The sequence below is a fragment of the Temnothorax americanus genome, unplaced genomic scaffold (genome assembly GCF_048541705.1).
Source record: "Temnothorax americanus isolate GAGA-0224 unplaced genomic scaffold, ASM4854170v1 Scaffold12, whole genome shotgun sequence".
NCBI classification, from domain to species: domain Eukaryota; kingdom Metazoa; phylum Arthropoda; class Insecta; order Hymenoptera; family Formicidae; genus Temnothorax; species Temnothorax americanus.
Window position 1 is genome coordinate 965,267 of NW_027509253.1, and position 17,612 is coordinate 982,878.

At 38.8% G+C, this 17,612-nt stretch overlaps 1 protein-coding gene across 4 annotated transcripts in view; it reads right to left on the reverse strand.

Moving 5' to 3' along the window:
* Window positions 1–17,612, reverse strand: part of LOC143893162 (uncharacterized) — a 66,851-nt gene that overhangs the window by 25,754 nt on the left and 23,485 nt on the right. The gene's annotated exons all lie outside the window — the stretch shown is intronic.

Below are 17,612 nucleotides of genomic sequence, written 5' to 3' on the forward strand. Positions count from 1 at the left end.
ATTATTTTACGTCTCCTATAATGCGTGCAACTATTTCAACCTCGAATATTTTTTATCACATTTGTCATTAGACGATCAGAGACGCACATGTCGATGACGTAGTAATGATAGTGCGTTGTCAAGCTCGATCGAAATTACATGCCACACCTGATAATTTATTTCCCAAATACATAGTCTATTTTTTATTAGAGAGTTATTAGTTTATTATCAAATTATTAAATTTTAAGTTGAATAAAATTTTAAAAATGAAATAAAGATAGCTTGGCTTTTTATTATAAATTATTTTCCAAATGATTATACATACACAAGATATATATATATTTGCTCGGTATTCCGCAATATCATTTTCAAATCTCCATCTTCCGGCGATCTATAAACTATATACGGACAAATAATTGAATTCTATTTCAGTCACTAATTACCTTTAGCCACATCATGCTAATTTTACCTAAAACTCCGTAATTTCCGCATGCAAGCCATGTTATTCCCGATAATTTAAACACAACGGTATATCGCGTGTCTTCTTATAACAAATATCTGTTTTAGAGAAACAGATATTACCAAATGCAATGGCAATCAAATTTTTCCAAATCAATCAAGTACAATCAATATAATTCAAATTCCAATACAATCAAATATTCCAAATTCTTAATTAATGATTATTACTATGCCAATAAACTGTGTAATAAAATAAAATGCGATTTAATTATAATTTTGGATCTTTATAATTAAATAAAAAGGATGAAAAGGAATATTATTTTATATAGAAAATATGTGCGATATGTGTTTTAAAGTCAAATTAAATTTGTCACAAACGAGTGCGAGTCTTTGTCTTTGATATCATATGGAACCGAGAACAGCAAATTAAATTTTTATAAGATATGAATAAACATATAACGTATTATTACTATAAAATTAAAAATAAACAATTAAAATTGGGGAGATTCTAAAAAAATGCGTTTCTTTTCAAGATTTAATGTCTAACCAATAAAAAGAGATACTGCTATTCTGCATTATTATTTTTTCTATATTTCAATAAATTTTGTAGAAATAAATATAGTTCAACTTTTCCTTATTATATGCCTAAAAAAAAGATATAAATGTATAAAATATATTACTAAAATTTAAGCGTGCACACGCTCTGCACAAAGTTTTTTAAATTTAATTTTAATTAAACAAATTTCTATAAAAGAGAGAGGAGAAGAGAGGAAAGGAGAGAGAGACTTTTTCATGCTACAACCATTTGCATTTCAATAATGCAATTTGCGATTTTAATCAACGGGTTAAAATAATCGTTCAGTCGTAATGAGTGATAAAACAATGATTAAATTATGGACGCAAATGTAGATCACGCGAATGTATACATTTGTTGAAAATATATTATTGGATCAAACCGAAATCTGGTTCCTCAATGCCACGTCATTATTGTGTAATATTACTGCGGAGAGATCGATCCCGAATCACCATATTTAATTTTGTCGTTACGATTTCGCGGCTATCCGTTCGTTTAGCGTACTACGAGACTAAAATTCCCATCTGGTTAACGACAAAGCCACGAATGATACAGGTGTCGGAATTGAGTTGTTACAACTTAGAATTAGTTAAGCAAAAATTACCTTCGATAATAGTCGAAAGTTTACTTTCAATTGCCTCTCGCACAGATGAGTCGAGGCCGCTTTAAATTAACTTTCCCGGATAAAGTTTGAGATAAATTTAAATCCACATGTCAAATGCAGAGATATCGACATTATTTCTTTAATGAAGAAATTTTGCTCTTTGACGCAAAGCGTTCTACGAAACTTTAGCTGTCTGCGCGCTTGGTACTATGCCATTTTATGTAACAAATTATAGAACAATTACTAATATTATAGAACAAGCTACATAACTATTACTAATATTACAGTATAAATCTCACGACTCAATTCTTCTTTCCAATAGATAATAAAATATAAAATATGTATATGAAATTTTAAAACAGATCTTTAAGAAAGTTCTACTGACGGAAGCCTCTTTATACAAATCCAACAGAAAATCTCTCAACGCGCGTCTTTTCCTACGACGATCTCTTAATTCCGAGGGGCCGGCGCTCATCCACCGACGCGCGTTGTGAATGAAGCGATCTGGACTGCGGAAGTTACGGCGATCGCGGTATATAGCACGATGGCCGGCTGAATAGCAGAGCGAGAGACCACGTGAACGCGCTGTGAAAACGAGCCGGCGACGGCAGCTGCTACCGCGCCCGCGAACGAGCGAGCCCCGAGACACCGCGCCGGTTCCGCGAGGTCGTCGTTCTACGAGCCGATGAGGAGCTTAGCGGTATTCCTCTCTCTTCCGTACGTCCCCGGGACCGCCGCGCTGCCGCCGCCGCCGCCGCCGCCGTTGCATGGCTGCTGATTGACCCTAGAAACCCACGGGTGCGCAGCATCGCGTATGATGACCCCGATGAAAAATTCGTGATTACGAGCATTGCGGCGAGCCTCGTGAATCTAGCTCGCCGGAGATTGAAATAGAGTAAAAGGAGAAGAAGATAAAGAAAGAGAGAGAATAAAAGAGACTGATACCATGTCCCAAAAGAGATAGGGGAACGTAAAGAAAGAAGATCGTGAGAATTTAAATTACGAGAAAGATACATTTAAATCCGATCGTAAGCCAAAATATAATAAAACTAAGAAAAGTAAATGGCTTCAATAATTGCGTACCACAATAATTTAATTTAACACGCATTAGAAACATACAAAGCCTATATTTTGTGCAAGGGGATTTATTCAGATAATCTTCTTTTCAGAAATAACAATTAACAATTGCCCTTTCCTTTATTTCTGTGCACGCAATAAATAACTTTAAAAACAGATTTGTAATTTCAATTTCTGGTCGTCATCAACTTCTATAACAATATGTATCAATATTTTAGAACTGATATTTCCTGAGCTTGTAGTGACGATATTCGGTTGAATAAAAGTATCGTCGGATTATGTTTCAGATAATCGTTAATGAAGATACCACACTCAAACTGGTATCGCCGAGTCTGGCGGTATCATAACGGTCTGCAGTCACGACGAAACCGTTCCACGCCGGGTATACTTAAGGCTCTGCATGGTATTCGCTATTTTTTGGGTTACGACCGGCGCGAGATTCGATCGTTCGTAAAACGAATGTCCCGATCGTCGACGGTATCCAGCATAATTCGGGATGAAACGTGTTCCAAAGTAGAGCGAGGTAAAAACCGTATTCCCGCATGTCGTAGACACATGTGTGTCGGGTAAAAAACCGCCCAAAATAGAATCGATAACTTTTAATATCCAACAAGTAACAGGCCTGTTCTTTTTAGCTGAACTTCTTACACAGTTTATCTTTTCTCTTTTTCTCTCCAACGTGAAAAGAAAGAGAGGAAAGATGAACCGTGCAAGAAGTTCAGCAAAAAAAAACAGGCCTAATGTTAAATAGTAAAGAAATAATTTTGATTTAAAAGTAGTAAATAGAAACCTATACGTTGTTTTTCAAGCGGTGTGGAATTTTGAATTTGGAATTTAATCACCCCGGAAGCGATCTCTAATATGGAAAGTTGAAGGAGATTAAAGAAATCGCGCCGGGGTACAATAATCGCTAGTTTGTCGCAGCGCGCGTTTGACAGAAATATTATATAGATAAACGGAAGATGTATATATATGTATAATTATAATTTTTCGCGGTTCGATGAAAGGGCCGACATTTATAACTACTCACGATTGGATCAATTGTATCAATTAGAAAATTAGAAAATTGTTGCAACGCTTGATCGTCGTATCATTATTCGACGACATATGTCGACGGTTTGACACACACAGAAGCGAACTGTCCTTCCTTACGGGTCACGTCGAAATGAGAAACGTTCATTTCTTCGTGTCAGCGCACAGCGAAAATACGCCGATGAGTCCGCTTTTCACTAAAACACCGACCGCAACGCTGTTATTTTTCCTCGTTTCCTGCGATTAATTACTTAGAAACTCGCGAATGTTTTTACTCACGATCATGTAACGTCGCAATATGCGTCACGCGAGATTTTTTGCCAATCGTCGACACGCGTATATACGTACGTATATTCGTTTTCGTCGTGAATCCTCGTGTCATTTTTAAATGTCTTATTTGCATCCATATAAACGTCATTCGAGTTCCCGAGGCCATTATACAGAAATTAACAATAGCGTCGTATGAAAAATATCCAATATGACATTTAATCCTATTGCACATTTAAGAAAGTCGGATATATAAATCAAACTTGTCGGCGTTTACAAATTAGAAAAAAAAACCAGAATCTTTTGGGAAATAAAATTTCAATTTGTATAAGATTTTTTGACCGATCATCATTTCTCGAAGCCTTGATATTTCAAGCGGGAATTAAAAACTCTGGGGGAGAGGCTAAAACTCCCTAACATAAACAAGTCGAGTTCGTTATGTAATATAACCAATATCCTTTCGAGAAGGCAAACATTTTCCATTACTTGCAAATTGGAAAATTTTAATTAAGAAAAAATCGATTCCAATCTAATTCAGAGTAATGTCATTAAATTTATATTAGCTTCCACGCTACATCATTACGTACATTACACGCATACTGATATCAACAGTAATGTGTTTCAATCGATATCTTAATATAATATCTTTAGAATTTTCTTGAGCCATCTTGAGCGCGCATACACACACACATGCACACACGCGCGCGCACACACACACACACACACACACACACACACACACAACATACACTTGCACATATATTGACGACGAAATAGATAATTTATCCTTGAGAGAATTTCTCTGTCGTGAGAATAATCTCCGGTCGTGCATCGCGCAAAACTGTAATATATTTTATAGTCGAGAGACGTAGAAAACGAAAGAGAGAGAAACGTGAGACGTGTAAGGCCGGAATCGCGGTCGGTCTCTCGTCACTTTGAGCATCGTTGGCCTCTCCTCTCATCTTCTTCGTACACAACCTGTGCCAGTTGTTACACGCTTGCGACGTCGGTGACCCAAATAGGACGACGGTACGCGATGCTAGGGAAAAAGAAGAGAGAAAGAGAAAAAAACACGTTCTCTCGAATCTATATTAACCCTAGCGCGATAAGGCGTGCACTCGAACGCGTTGCTCCTTCGGTAATCCTTTTCTCGCGTCCGTATTTAACCCAGAAAAAGCTATACCGAGAGGCGCCGTGTCTTTCTTTGTCCATTGCAGTAACGCGAATTCGAAAAATGAAACCATTAGCGTAATAAATATAAAAAAAAGAAGCGTGATTTTCGCAAATATCGAAACATCGAAAGAATGCGAAGAATCTGATTCTGCGTTTTATTCCGCGCACAAGAAAGATAAATTCGTTGTCTCGCTTTCGCGGTGTTTCCGATATTTTTGGTAACCATTGCACCCAATGTGTATAAAACTGTCCGTCACTTAATTTGTAATGCGCAATAATGGATTCGGTTAAATCGCAATGACATTCCGTTTTCAACAACGGAATTCGGAATTAATATCGCGACGCCAGTCTTCGGGAATTGCGTGCATCGAAATCGATGCACGCGCGTAAGAGCGACTTAAATATTTTACCGTAAAAAAAAAAAAAAAAAAAAAAAATATCCCAAGAATATAAATAAAGTATATAAGCAGCAATAATTGCACGAAGCAATCACTGCAATCAGTTATATAAATTACGAGATATTTAATAATATCGAATTATATACGATTAGCGGTATTATCATATTGTATATACAAATTGTCAATTTAGTGATCCTTTTAACCAATTGGCTATCCGATTGATTATCCGTTGCTACGCTAATTCTAAATGCAAAATTAATAGTTATCTGTAATAAAAATTAACAAGCAATCTGCCCGCATATGCTACAAATATAATGTGCCAAATATTTACACGTAAACTTATTATTTTTCTCGTGTCTTCCAAATATCGAGAAATATCCTTTTTCTAAAAAAAGGCATGTTAAATCGATACTCGCATCTCTCTAAGTCTTCTCGAAAGTCTCGACGGGCTTTGTTGGCTCTTTTCCGCGATGCTGATTGATTCTGTTGCTGCGCTAACTTCGTGAGCGGCTGTCATAGCATATTTTGACAGTTGTGTGTAATATTAAAGCTAAATTGTCTCGTATTTAGAAAAATGAAATGACAAGTTATTTCGTTATGTAAAAATAATTGAGCGGCGAATCGAGCGGCGAATTTAATTATTTTGAATTGAAGACATTTTCAGAATCCGCGCAGTCACAGAAAGACGTCCAGCGATTCTCCGTGGAATTATCTCGTGTAGATTACGCTGCTGATTTTTTACCTTTTGTTGCGTCGCGACTTCGAGTCATCCTTCGTGTAGAACCCCTGAACGAAGCAAAGCATCATGGGTTCTTCGAGCTGCACCTCTCCCATGCACCCTCGTTCGCGCACTCTCTTCCGATGTCTCTCCAATTGCAAGATCCGCACGAGCTAGGAGTCACAAAACTCCCAGATTTCCGTCTTTTCTCACTAATCAGACTTTTTCGTAGATCGCGAATTGTGTCCCTTTCCCTCGAGTCCAATGTTTCCAAGATCAGCGACTCCGATCTTCCAGGGCGCTTTCGTTTCCGTAGAATATCCAGAGTGACGGCGCGAAGATCCGAAGATTGATGAAATTGATGACTTCGAGATCGCGCACTCGACTGCGATCCGGGGTTTCGCGCGATTTATGAATCGATCGGCTGAGAACGAAGGGCGATTCGATCAGCTGACGATTTTGCAACTTCTTCCTCGGCGAGTATATAATCCTCCGCGAATCGATTGTCTCTCAAGAGACGAGGAACGACGCGAGAGACGCAATGCTGTATACCCCGTCGTCGGGGTTTGCGGGGGCGGGTATGTCGGCACCCTTAAGGTATCGCCACGCGGTTGCCAGGCCAACAACCAGGAAAGGGCGAAGCACTCGACAAACTGCGTACTATAACGACAAGAAGACACGAAGCCCGTGCACTCTATTGATTCTCTTCTCTCTTCCTCTTCTCTCGCTCTACTCTCTCTCCTCGCTGGTCGTTATAGGCGAAGATCAACAAGAGTCGTTGACTGAGTATTTTCAGCGATTAGAAATCGATCGAACGTCCATCGATTCAGGTTTCTCAAGGCGTCGCAGATGTGCAGATCTCTCGTTTGCTGCGGTCAATTGTGTTTTTTTTTTCCCCGATATTTTACCTGCGGATGCTGGAGGCGGAGGAAGAGGAGGCATCGATACTTCGTCGTAGGTCTATTTTTATTTTCCAGTCAATTACACAGCAGTCCCTTGATAAAATAAGCGTTAAAGGATACTTGAAACGTATCCGTCCGTTAGAGAGTCTCATTCGAGGACAATTATTATAAAATACAAATGGTGGCGAAAGAAAATTCGACAAGTCCGATCTCTACGGGTTGTACGAACAACGTTCGAGGACGTCCAAGTCTTTCCATTTCCACCGATGGACGCGAGATTGTTCCATTCGCGCGCGTTTTCGGATAATGCCTTGCTCCAGCCTCCACCACGGCGTTATATTCGTTCGCAAAATTTGCTCGGCCGAGATTCACATACAGATTTAATGACGCGTGCATATCCTGCGCGTACACGTGTGGCTAATGAGCGTAATTAAAACCTCCCGCTCTTATCGAGGCACGCATTTTTTCTCGTTGGATCCGTTCGTTGACAATCCACCACACGTTCCGTCGTACACCACAACCCGATTTATTTATTGATCAACAACGAGAACAATAGCGATCTCTGAATCGCTTCGTTCCCAATGGAAGCGTCCAACTCTCTCGTTACCCTGCACCGTCTATAAAAATTCATTCATAAACGATTCCAATCCGAAAGGCGCATTCGGCACGCGTTATCGGGATTATCTCTATTCATATCGCGATATATAGTGTCAGGCGTCTCGCGAGGAATCCGCGAAATCGGAGGCGCGATTTAAATCGCGACCGAAGAGCGTGTACGGTCCAAAATCACCGATCGATCGGATCCCGCGCGGGTCGGCGGTATCCTGCGCCTCTCGGGGTTATCGGGGGTTAACGCTCCCCAGGTCGGTTATCTCTCCGGCAAGCCGGATAGAGGAAAAGGGGAGAGCTCGGCGGCACCCGATGGCACTCTCGCTCGGATGGCACACACGGACTCGAGATGAGGCGGCGGCGGGGCCCTCCTTCGCGCTCGCCGCCGCGGTGAGAAAGAATCGGCGACGGCGACACACGCGGCGCGACTTTAAACGTGAGGGACGGGACGATACGAACAAGCCGTATCTCCATCCGACACTGGCGGCCGGCGGCGGCGAAACACCACCGCCAACCGCCACACCGTTCAGCGCGCGCGTTCCTCTCTCCACAGCCACCGCCACCACCGCCGCCGTCCGTCGCTCGATACGTCTCCTCTATACCGCCTTCGTCCTAACTCGCGAAGCGACGCCGAATGCTTGTGTGTTCTATACGAGCCTCACGTGCGCGTTGTCTCCGAACACGCACCTGCATACACGCACCGTCTTTTTACACGCGCCGTCCGGAGCAGGTGGTTGAGAAGTTGGAACCGGTGCCGAGATACACCACCGCGCGATAAAAACAAAGTCGGAACTTTTCACAGAGAGGTGATTGTACATACGTGCGATAACGTCGTAAATAATCACATCGTTAATTTTTGCGTTTCAAAGATTATACACTGTTAAAAGATGAAACCAATACCTGGAGTTAAATAGCATTTTGTTATTTTTAACTACCATATGTGTGTATCGAAATTTATTATTTTAACACGAAACAGTATATTATTCTAACTTCAATGGTTTAGTTAAAAACGACTTAAATTGAGTATAATTTATTGACACTACGAATTTAACAGTGTAGATATTATACATATGTGTTTCGAGTAGGAGAGAATGTTTCCCATACTAAAAAGTTTTGTGTCCTTCATGTGGCCGATAAAAATTAGAAAAGAGTCATTATTCGTTTCTAATTGAATTGTATTCGCGAAAGAATTTTTTTCCACAAACGTTGACGGATTTTATACTACATCGCACGTGGCATTATTAATTCTCAGATCGATACACATTTTACGTATTGAAAACGCTTCGTTCGTTATCGTTAATACGAGCAAGAGGGAAGCAAAGGCAATAAAACGGAATGCTTTTATACAATTACACTAATTGCTACCGAATGTTTCTGCTTTCCTGAAAAGCAGGCACTCTCAAGTAATTTCCGTCTATATTCCCCATCTATATAGAAGTAATTTCCTGTCTAAAACAATCTAACTAATTGCGTTATTGTTTACGAGAATTAAATATGTTTCTATGTCTCTTTACAGAATATTATGATAAAATCTGCAAAAGTCAAGCTTACGGAAAAGTTGTCTTTTACGTTATTAAATCGAGTGATATTTGGCGCAATACTCGCGATAACCGCGGTTTTGTTGGAACGCTAGTATCAGGTATAGTATAAAGTTCCGCTTGTGAGTCGATTGCGACACACAAGTAGTTTAAATGCGAGTGCCTCAGATCCGATTACTAAATTATTGCAAGCCTCGCAATGCACTCGACTCTTTTTTTTCTTCTACTTTCGCAGCGCCGCGGCAACGTCTTATTGCGACACGTGTATAGTAGGTGCCGTGTGTCTGCTCGCTAAACCAATATCGTATGCGTCGCACTTTCTATGCGCTTAGAACCAACTTCGAAAGCGAGCCACAGTTAAGAGTCAATAAACACGGCAGTTTACCGTATTACCGGCATTTTTCCCTCCATTATGCACCGCGTGCGTTATCCAGTAATTGCATATTGCATGAGGCGAGATTTTCCACGAGAATTTTCCCCTGACAGTTATCCATCTTGCCTTAACTTTTTCTGATACGATTGAATTTTCTGACTTTAAAAGCCGTGCGTGATATAACGATCGATCTTGTTACTCGTGTATAGCAGGTGCAGCGTAATCTTATGATCAAGGATTAAAACGGAACTCGATCAATATCTTTAAGATTGAATAGTAACTAACATTTATACTTCGCCAGTAATTAACGGTATCTAGACGATTAATTGACCGAAACCAATGGTCGTATTGTCATGACGATAAAAAAAAATTATAGGGTCGATTAAAAAGTCTTTACCGTTAATCTTTAACACTGTGCGAACACCGTGTTTTTTAAGCAGTCATCCGGACACCCTGGGACTTTTAAGTCCAAAGGGTTTTTGAAAGCGTTTCTGTGTTACAAAAAAATCTATAAAAATTCATGTACCATCTTTAAGATTTCAAAGAGTGATTTCTACACTTACGTAGACCGAAACTGTGGCAATTTTTTTTTCCATTCCCGTGGGAGTCATAAAGGTGTAAAGTCGACTGTGTGCCTTAAAAGACCCTCGGTGTCCGCGCAGTGTTAAAAATGTCAGTAATAAGATATTTCTGTGCAGCTTATTCGTCGAGCACATTTAAATATGTAAAGGTGTAAACTGCTTACGTCTATAACATTTTAAGCGAATCTTGTGATTTTATAGATGAATCTTAATAAATTTATTGTAACGGATAAAAATAAATTTTACATTCTTGTTTATCCTTCGGAGATTTACATATTCATATTCTTGCAAAAATAAAAATCTATATACGTCTCGTGGTACTGGATAATTTTTGTGAAACGCGAAAGAAAAAGATTAATATTGAATAAAATAAGTAGCTGATTGAAAAAAAGAAAAAAAATTACTAGCGAGATCACATTTATTCATAGTAACGATGTTTAACATTTTTACCGAAATTGGGAAACCGCGTGTTACGTAAGCAAAACCGGAGAAACAGATGCAGCTTGAATCCGAACGTCAATACATCTTTGGCAAACAGCAAATTATACTTAGACGACCCACTTTAAACCATGTGTCTTATAATATTTGCACAAACATACGAGAACAAGTAGACCCGCGATTAGATATATACGCGTTCCATTTTAGGAGTCCATTATCTTCGCTTGTAGCAAAATATGCAATGACTAACTGTTTCGAAATCATGAATACATCTTTATAGCAAGTTATAGCAAATATAGTCACTACCCAATTTAAAAAACTATGAGACTGACACTGAATTATAATCTCTACATTATTATTTGTGATCAGTAAAAAAACACTAGAGAATTTTTATATTAATTTTATGCACTTTTTTTATTGTGATTATTTTTCATCGAGTTATTTTTTTTTATTTATTAACATCGACAAGTGGATAAAAGGTTGAAATTTATTGCACATGTAATTTGCATATGATTTAAAAAATTTTTCTTGCATATATTCTCGTCTCTTTGCCCGCACAATACTCGAGACATTTAAGTTTCCATCAAGACCAAAAGCATTAAAACCTTCGTCACAAGGACTAATTAAAATTAACTGATTCGTCATTTTTCGCTCGGAAGACAGAGTAAATAAAAATACAAAGCAAATTGTCAACTACAATGAAAATTAAGTTACATAATTTACAATTTATGAAGGAAGACTTATAACGAGATATTAAATAACACGATTAATATTCTTTTTCGCTTCTTCGAACCCATCTAACAACATTTCTCACGTCTGCAAACGAGTTACCTGTGTCTAAGAAGGTAATTCTTGTCCGGCTCTTTACCACGTTATCCGGATGCATTCACTGTCACTCGCGACGGAAACGCGCCATTCCGGGGTGGGATCTGCAACCCTTCTGACGGCAGCGACTGGTATCGCAGACTCGCAGCGTCGCGTTTGTTTCCCTTGCCGACGGAATAAGCGCGATGTGTACGGGAAAATTACCGAGTCGCAGCCGTTATCTGCGGCACGGGTTATCTGCGACGAGAGGCGACGACAATGATACCAAAGACGCTTCTGTCGCCGTCGCCGTCGTCGTCGCCTCTCGCGGCGTTGCAGCGCTGCAACATCTGCGCGCGCGGAGTCTGATAATCTTCCGCCTCGCCGGGAAAAGGAATCGTGGATCGAAGTTCGACGTGTATATCGCGATAAAAACTGTCTATAATCAATAAAGTTCAATCGACCATTTACCCGGACGCCTTTTTAAAGACGCCCGGATGTGTGTGTGTGTGTGTGTGTGGATGCTTTTAAAGACGCGCTCCGACCGCCGATAGGGAATTGTATACGATTTAAATAACTTATGCGTGCGTTTAAATGGACAGTCATCACGCGTATTAATTCGCGGATATATTAATTCGGGCGTGTTAACCACTTGTGCAAATTTAAATCCCACCGCGGAGTGATTATTATGTTGTCACCAGGGGATTAACCGTCAGACAGTTAAATATTTTGACGTACAAATATTATCGTACCTGATGGTTGAAAAAAATTGATGAATTGTTGCAGTTAAAAATATTATAGACTCGGATTTAAAAACTTGAGAAATTAATAGAAAATAATAAAGTTTATTATAAATAAGTACCAAAAAGCTCAAACGATTAATAAATGTCAGTGCCACAACAAAATGTTCATGTCGCTGTACTTTATTAAATTATAATTTTCAAACGTTCTGTCCTGTCATTAGGTCATGTCTTCGGTATGACAAAAGTTATTTAAACAACAATTATAAAAATTTATTATTTCATATACTATGTCCTACGTTTATGTATTATTTGTGTAACAATAATTTCTTCAATAAAAAAGATATTATTTTTATTCCTTTCTCTTATTTTTCATGTAAAATTAGATTTAAAGATAAAAAATTTCTTTTAAGAAAGAAAATACATATTTCGTTCGAAATGATTCGACCGAATTATATTTCTTCGCTCGAACTAATCAAGAATAAATTGTCTCTTGCGCTATCAAGATAATTATACGACAAAAAATAATGACGCGTGATTCTCGAGAAACCAAGTTTATGTTTTTGATATCTCGATGGTCATCGTGTTTTCCACATACTGTATACGATGTGGCTTACGGTGGAAATATACGCTCACAGTTATGCATTGTGTCACGATATATTATAATCAACAGATCGTGATATAATAACGTTACAAGCCGAGTATAAACGGTACTATCCACTAACGCAGCCAGAAATTAAAACTTAAGGGGACCCCGGCATCAGACGTTTAATTAATCCGACAGATAATGCGACCCCATGAAACCCCTCACGTGACATCGACGCTGGATTTACGTCATATTCAACTGGCTTCGTATCATTCTTCGCACTTCCTATAGTTACGCGTTATACAATCAGCGAGAATTAAGCGGTAACGATAACTGACATTACGACACGTCCGAGGTGTTTCTCTGTCAAATTATTATCTACGTATTTTTTTTTCGTAAAAATTTAATTCCCCCTTGTCCTCCAATTAACACTCACGCGCGCTACCGTTAATTCTCGTCCTCACAGCTACTACGCATATTTTTAATGTACAAAGATTATTGTGTTTAAATTTTCATTTTCACTTTCTCTTAATTCTAATCTCAAAAATCTAGTAAAAACCTATCATTTGCCGTTAAACTCATTATTAAACATTTTCTTATTTACACTGTTAAATTCGTAGTGTTAAATCATACTCAATTTGAGTCATTTTTCACCATAAAATAAAGTTTTAAATTTTTATCAAAGTAAATTAGTCGAAATTAACTGCGGAATTTAATAATTTAATAATATTATAAATTATGAATTTATTTCGTATGTATAATTTATACGTATTTAGATAATTTAATCAATCAAGTTTCATATCCTTTTTGTTAATATATGCTTTCTGTACTTTTATCTATCCATTTTTTATTCTTACAACTTTGTATTTTCTTTTTTATTCCTAAACTGACATATTCATTTGAGTGCGTGACTTGCCAAGCTCAGATACGATCGTTTGACGTTTCATTTGCCTCTCGTTAACACGGTATATTGTATTCAATGCAGTTTAAGATCGACGGTTTCGACCGCAAAATGCACCGTTGCTCCAACGGCGCGCAATTGTAATTCGCTCGTTCCATCAACCGTATGCGCTTGTTAATGCCTTTTGATAGTACACGATAAGTGCTGCGCGCAAGGCCGGCCAGTGGCACGGACGACAGTTCATTGCACCGTATTTCTTTCTTTCCTGTCATTCGCGTCCATCCCTCTCCGGCATCCAGCAATAAAATCTACAAACAGTGCCTTTTTCTCGATCTTTTGCCCTCAGAACGTCGTTATCGTCGCGCGCGATAGCGAGAATAAAAATTCCCGAAAAGATATCGAGCAACTGCGAAAAAATCGGGAATTTATATCGTATAGCGCGATAAGTCAGTCGTACATTGCGGTTCGACCGCATTGCCATACGCCACTGTATAATTGCGTTTTATACATTACATATAAAACGTAAAAGAAATAAATGATAGCGTTGCAGATACTATACACGGACTAGTTTTCGTCGACAATAAATCATAACACGCAGTTCTTTACGCATAATTATCAGCAATGAAATATTCTCATTTGATATGCCAACAGAAACACCGAACGCGAACGGTCACTCGTCCTCATATACACAGAAGCTTCCCTGAAAATTTCTCGACGACGTATATTTAGCCGGGGCATTAACTGGCTTGTTCCTTCCTCAAGCCGGTCTCTCTACTGGTCGTAAAATCGAACGCGAACGCGAGCAGTCTCGTAAAGATCAACGCGAACGCGAATAGAAGAGGGCTACGGGCACGAAACGGTATTAATAGCGAGATTCAGATTAGAACGAGTCCTCTTTCTAGGGCGATCTTATCGGGCTACGGAGTCCACCAAGTAATGCCGCGCGGCTAAACCGGAGGTTATTATGGTAAAATGTCTCTGGTTAAAGCCGGTCCGCCGGACGTCAGCTCGGCGTCGCGGATAAATCTCACACATTCTTCCCACAGATCTCAACCCTGGTAAGCGGCGGTTATTGCTGACATAAAAATTAACAGGTCATCACCTACGCCCCCCGAATGACACCGTCCAATCTTTTGCGCATATAATTCAAACCGGAGATATAAATATTAAAATTAAAAGCAAACGTAAAAAACAGAATTTATATCTAGTTTCATCTCCAATTTCAATTTTCATTTAAAACAATAAAAAATAATTCAAAATAAAATAATTTATAAAATTAATTTCACTGATTGAGCGACATGTTTCAATTTAATGATCGAATGGTTCACACTATATTAATTTGATAACATATTTCTTCAGTTTTGTTGAAGATTGGAAATGATAATTTTAACCCTATAGTTCGCCATATTCCGCTCCAGTAGATGGCTGAACGCGTTTTCCAGTTTTCTAGTTTTCACATGGTAACACAATTTTTTTTAAAGTTTTCTTATAATAAATTCAGTTTTGATTCAAATCATTTTCTTGGTTCTTGATATTATCATAAACATCTTATTCAAAGTCTGTATTTCCAATTTCTATACAGTATATAAAAGCTAAAAAATATTAATTAGAATGAAAATGACAATGCGACAAAGTCGAGCGACCTCACGAACCGGAGTGTGGCGAATTAAGGACTCGAAAATAAGTGTAGCTATAGCTAGGATTAAGATAAATATAAATTTTGGAAGTTAGATAGAAATTAAATATCAGAGAAAGTTTATCTATATACCGCTTGTATAGTTTGGACATATAATTAAATAAATATGCGTGAAAGAATGGACGTGATAAACGCCATCAGACAAATATTTCACGATCCGTGGAATATTGATATCGTTTACGTATCTGCACCGAGAGTTGAAAAAAGCTAAATCAACGAGACAAAAACGCTTCGTGTCCAAGACCTTAATTAAATCCTCGAAGGGCGTTACGACGTTAAATATAAAAATATATGATGCGATTTTTTACCTTATGGTCAACAACTACACGTGCGACACGCGAGCGTAAATAAACGTCGCTTATTAATATTAACTTTACTTGCTTGTGTGCTACCCTCGGAGAAAATATTGAAAGATATAAACTTATATAGATCCTAAACGCACGAGTTAACGTAAGTTAGATGTAAGTTTAAATAGACTGTAAATCTTGTTGGGATTGTATAGAATGTATTATATAAATTGTGAGCACCATAAAAACGCAAGTTTTGCAGCGTCATGATACATTAAAAAGAGACGTTGTTCCTCGATAAATAACGCGGAAGTCGCTTTTATCGAGACGATAATAGGGGTGCTCGAAGAGGTACTTTAATTGAGAAGACGATCCCGCATCCTGTTCATTCATCATAGTTTCACGCCATTATATTTTGTCCCGCTAAAATGCCCACGAAACTGCTTGGATGAAAAAAGATTCCATTACTCCGTTTACGCGGTCATAACATCATTTCATAACGTTAAATCAAAACGACACGTGTTATACAATATTATGTTATTTTTACGAAAAAAATAGAGGTTATCTAATAAATTATTAATCCGTAGACGATGCATTTTTGTAATGATATTGATGAACAGTAAAACGTGTAGCAGACGTAATCTTAGATTCATGACCGAAGCATTCCGACGATATAAAAGTAAAGAACACGATAATTCCGCTCTTATTGAAACAAAGAAGAAGAATCACTTCTCGAAGAATAGAGAAGAGAAATAAAAAAAATGATTTCGTCGCGAGATGAAGGATTCAAATCGGGTTCAAAATCATAATCCGTTAAACAATCTCGTAAAAGTTAAATTTGCAGACAAATGCTTAAAATTACATACATCAAATTATATTAAACCAAATTGGTTGATGCAAAATGAAATTCAGATTTAATTATGTACGTCAGGAACGAGTCGCAACAGCAGATTATCGAGATCGCTCGCTCGATGGCTCGTTATAGTTCCGCGATCAAAAACGTAGAAAGCTCACTTTCCAGCGTGTGAGACATTATAACCGCAGTTAATGTGCCATCGTGAGAGAACCAAACGCCTGGTGCAAAACCCGAGAGAAAACTAGATCAAGAAGATTAACCTTAATATCAAAGGCTTGAGCGAAACCTTAGGATGCCATTTCGTGGGAGAGGAAAACACAAACTCGCCGGGGGAAGCGCACTCGCGGCGGGGAATCCCCGCGCAAAAACCCGCGGTTGCCCTAATTCGTCGCGATCCCTTTCGATCTTCCCGAGATTCGGTTCGAAAGTTCATGGATATATCGAGCAAAATATATTCCCAGTATATGTATATTTAAATAATATTCCCAGTATCTCTCTCGAGACGAAGCGAATTTCCGGTAAAAAGCTATCTACTTTCTATCGAGTCGTTTCGAAAGTAACGGCCGATCGCGCGCCAGCCTCGCACAAGACTACATCATTATCATTAAACTGGCACGGATCTCTTATTATCGAGCGCACTTCCACGTTCGTGCGCCTTTTTATCTTCGCACACATGCCTAGCGGTGCATCGCGTTACAGCTATATAAACCACCGCGTAACAGTTTTCCATTGTGCACGCGTAATTCACGTGTCGACAGTGCTTTTCGCCCGGAATTGTGACAGTCCGCAAATAACGCTAATTTATTGGTGGCGTGCAACGCGGAAGAGGAAACATAAACCGTATTGCCCGCACACTGCGTGATCGCGCGGGAATCTGTCACGCCGTGTGCGGGTTTTCCAGCTTTGCCCGTCCCGTTAAATTATACAATAATCGATAACACCAGCGACGATGGAAGACTGCAGCTCATCCTCTCGCCGACAGTGCGTTGGAAAATTTTATACAAAAAAAGGATGCGATTG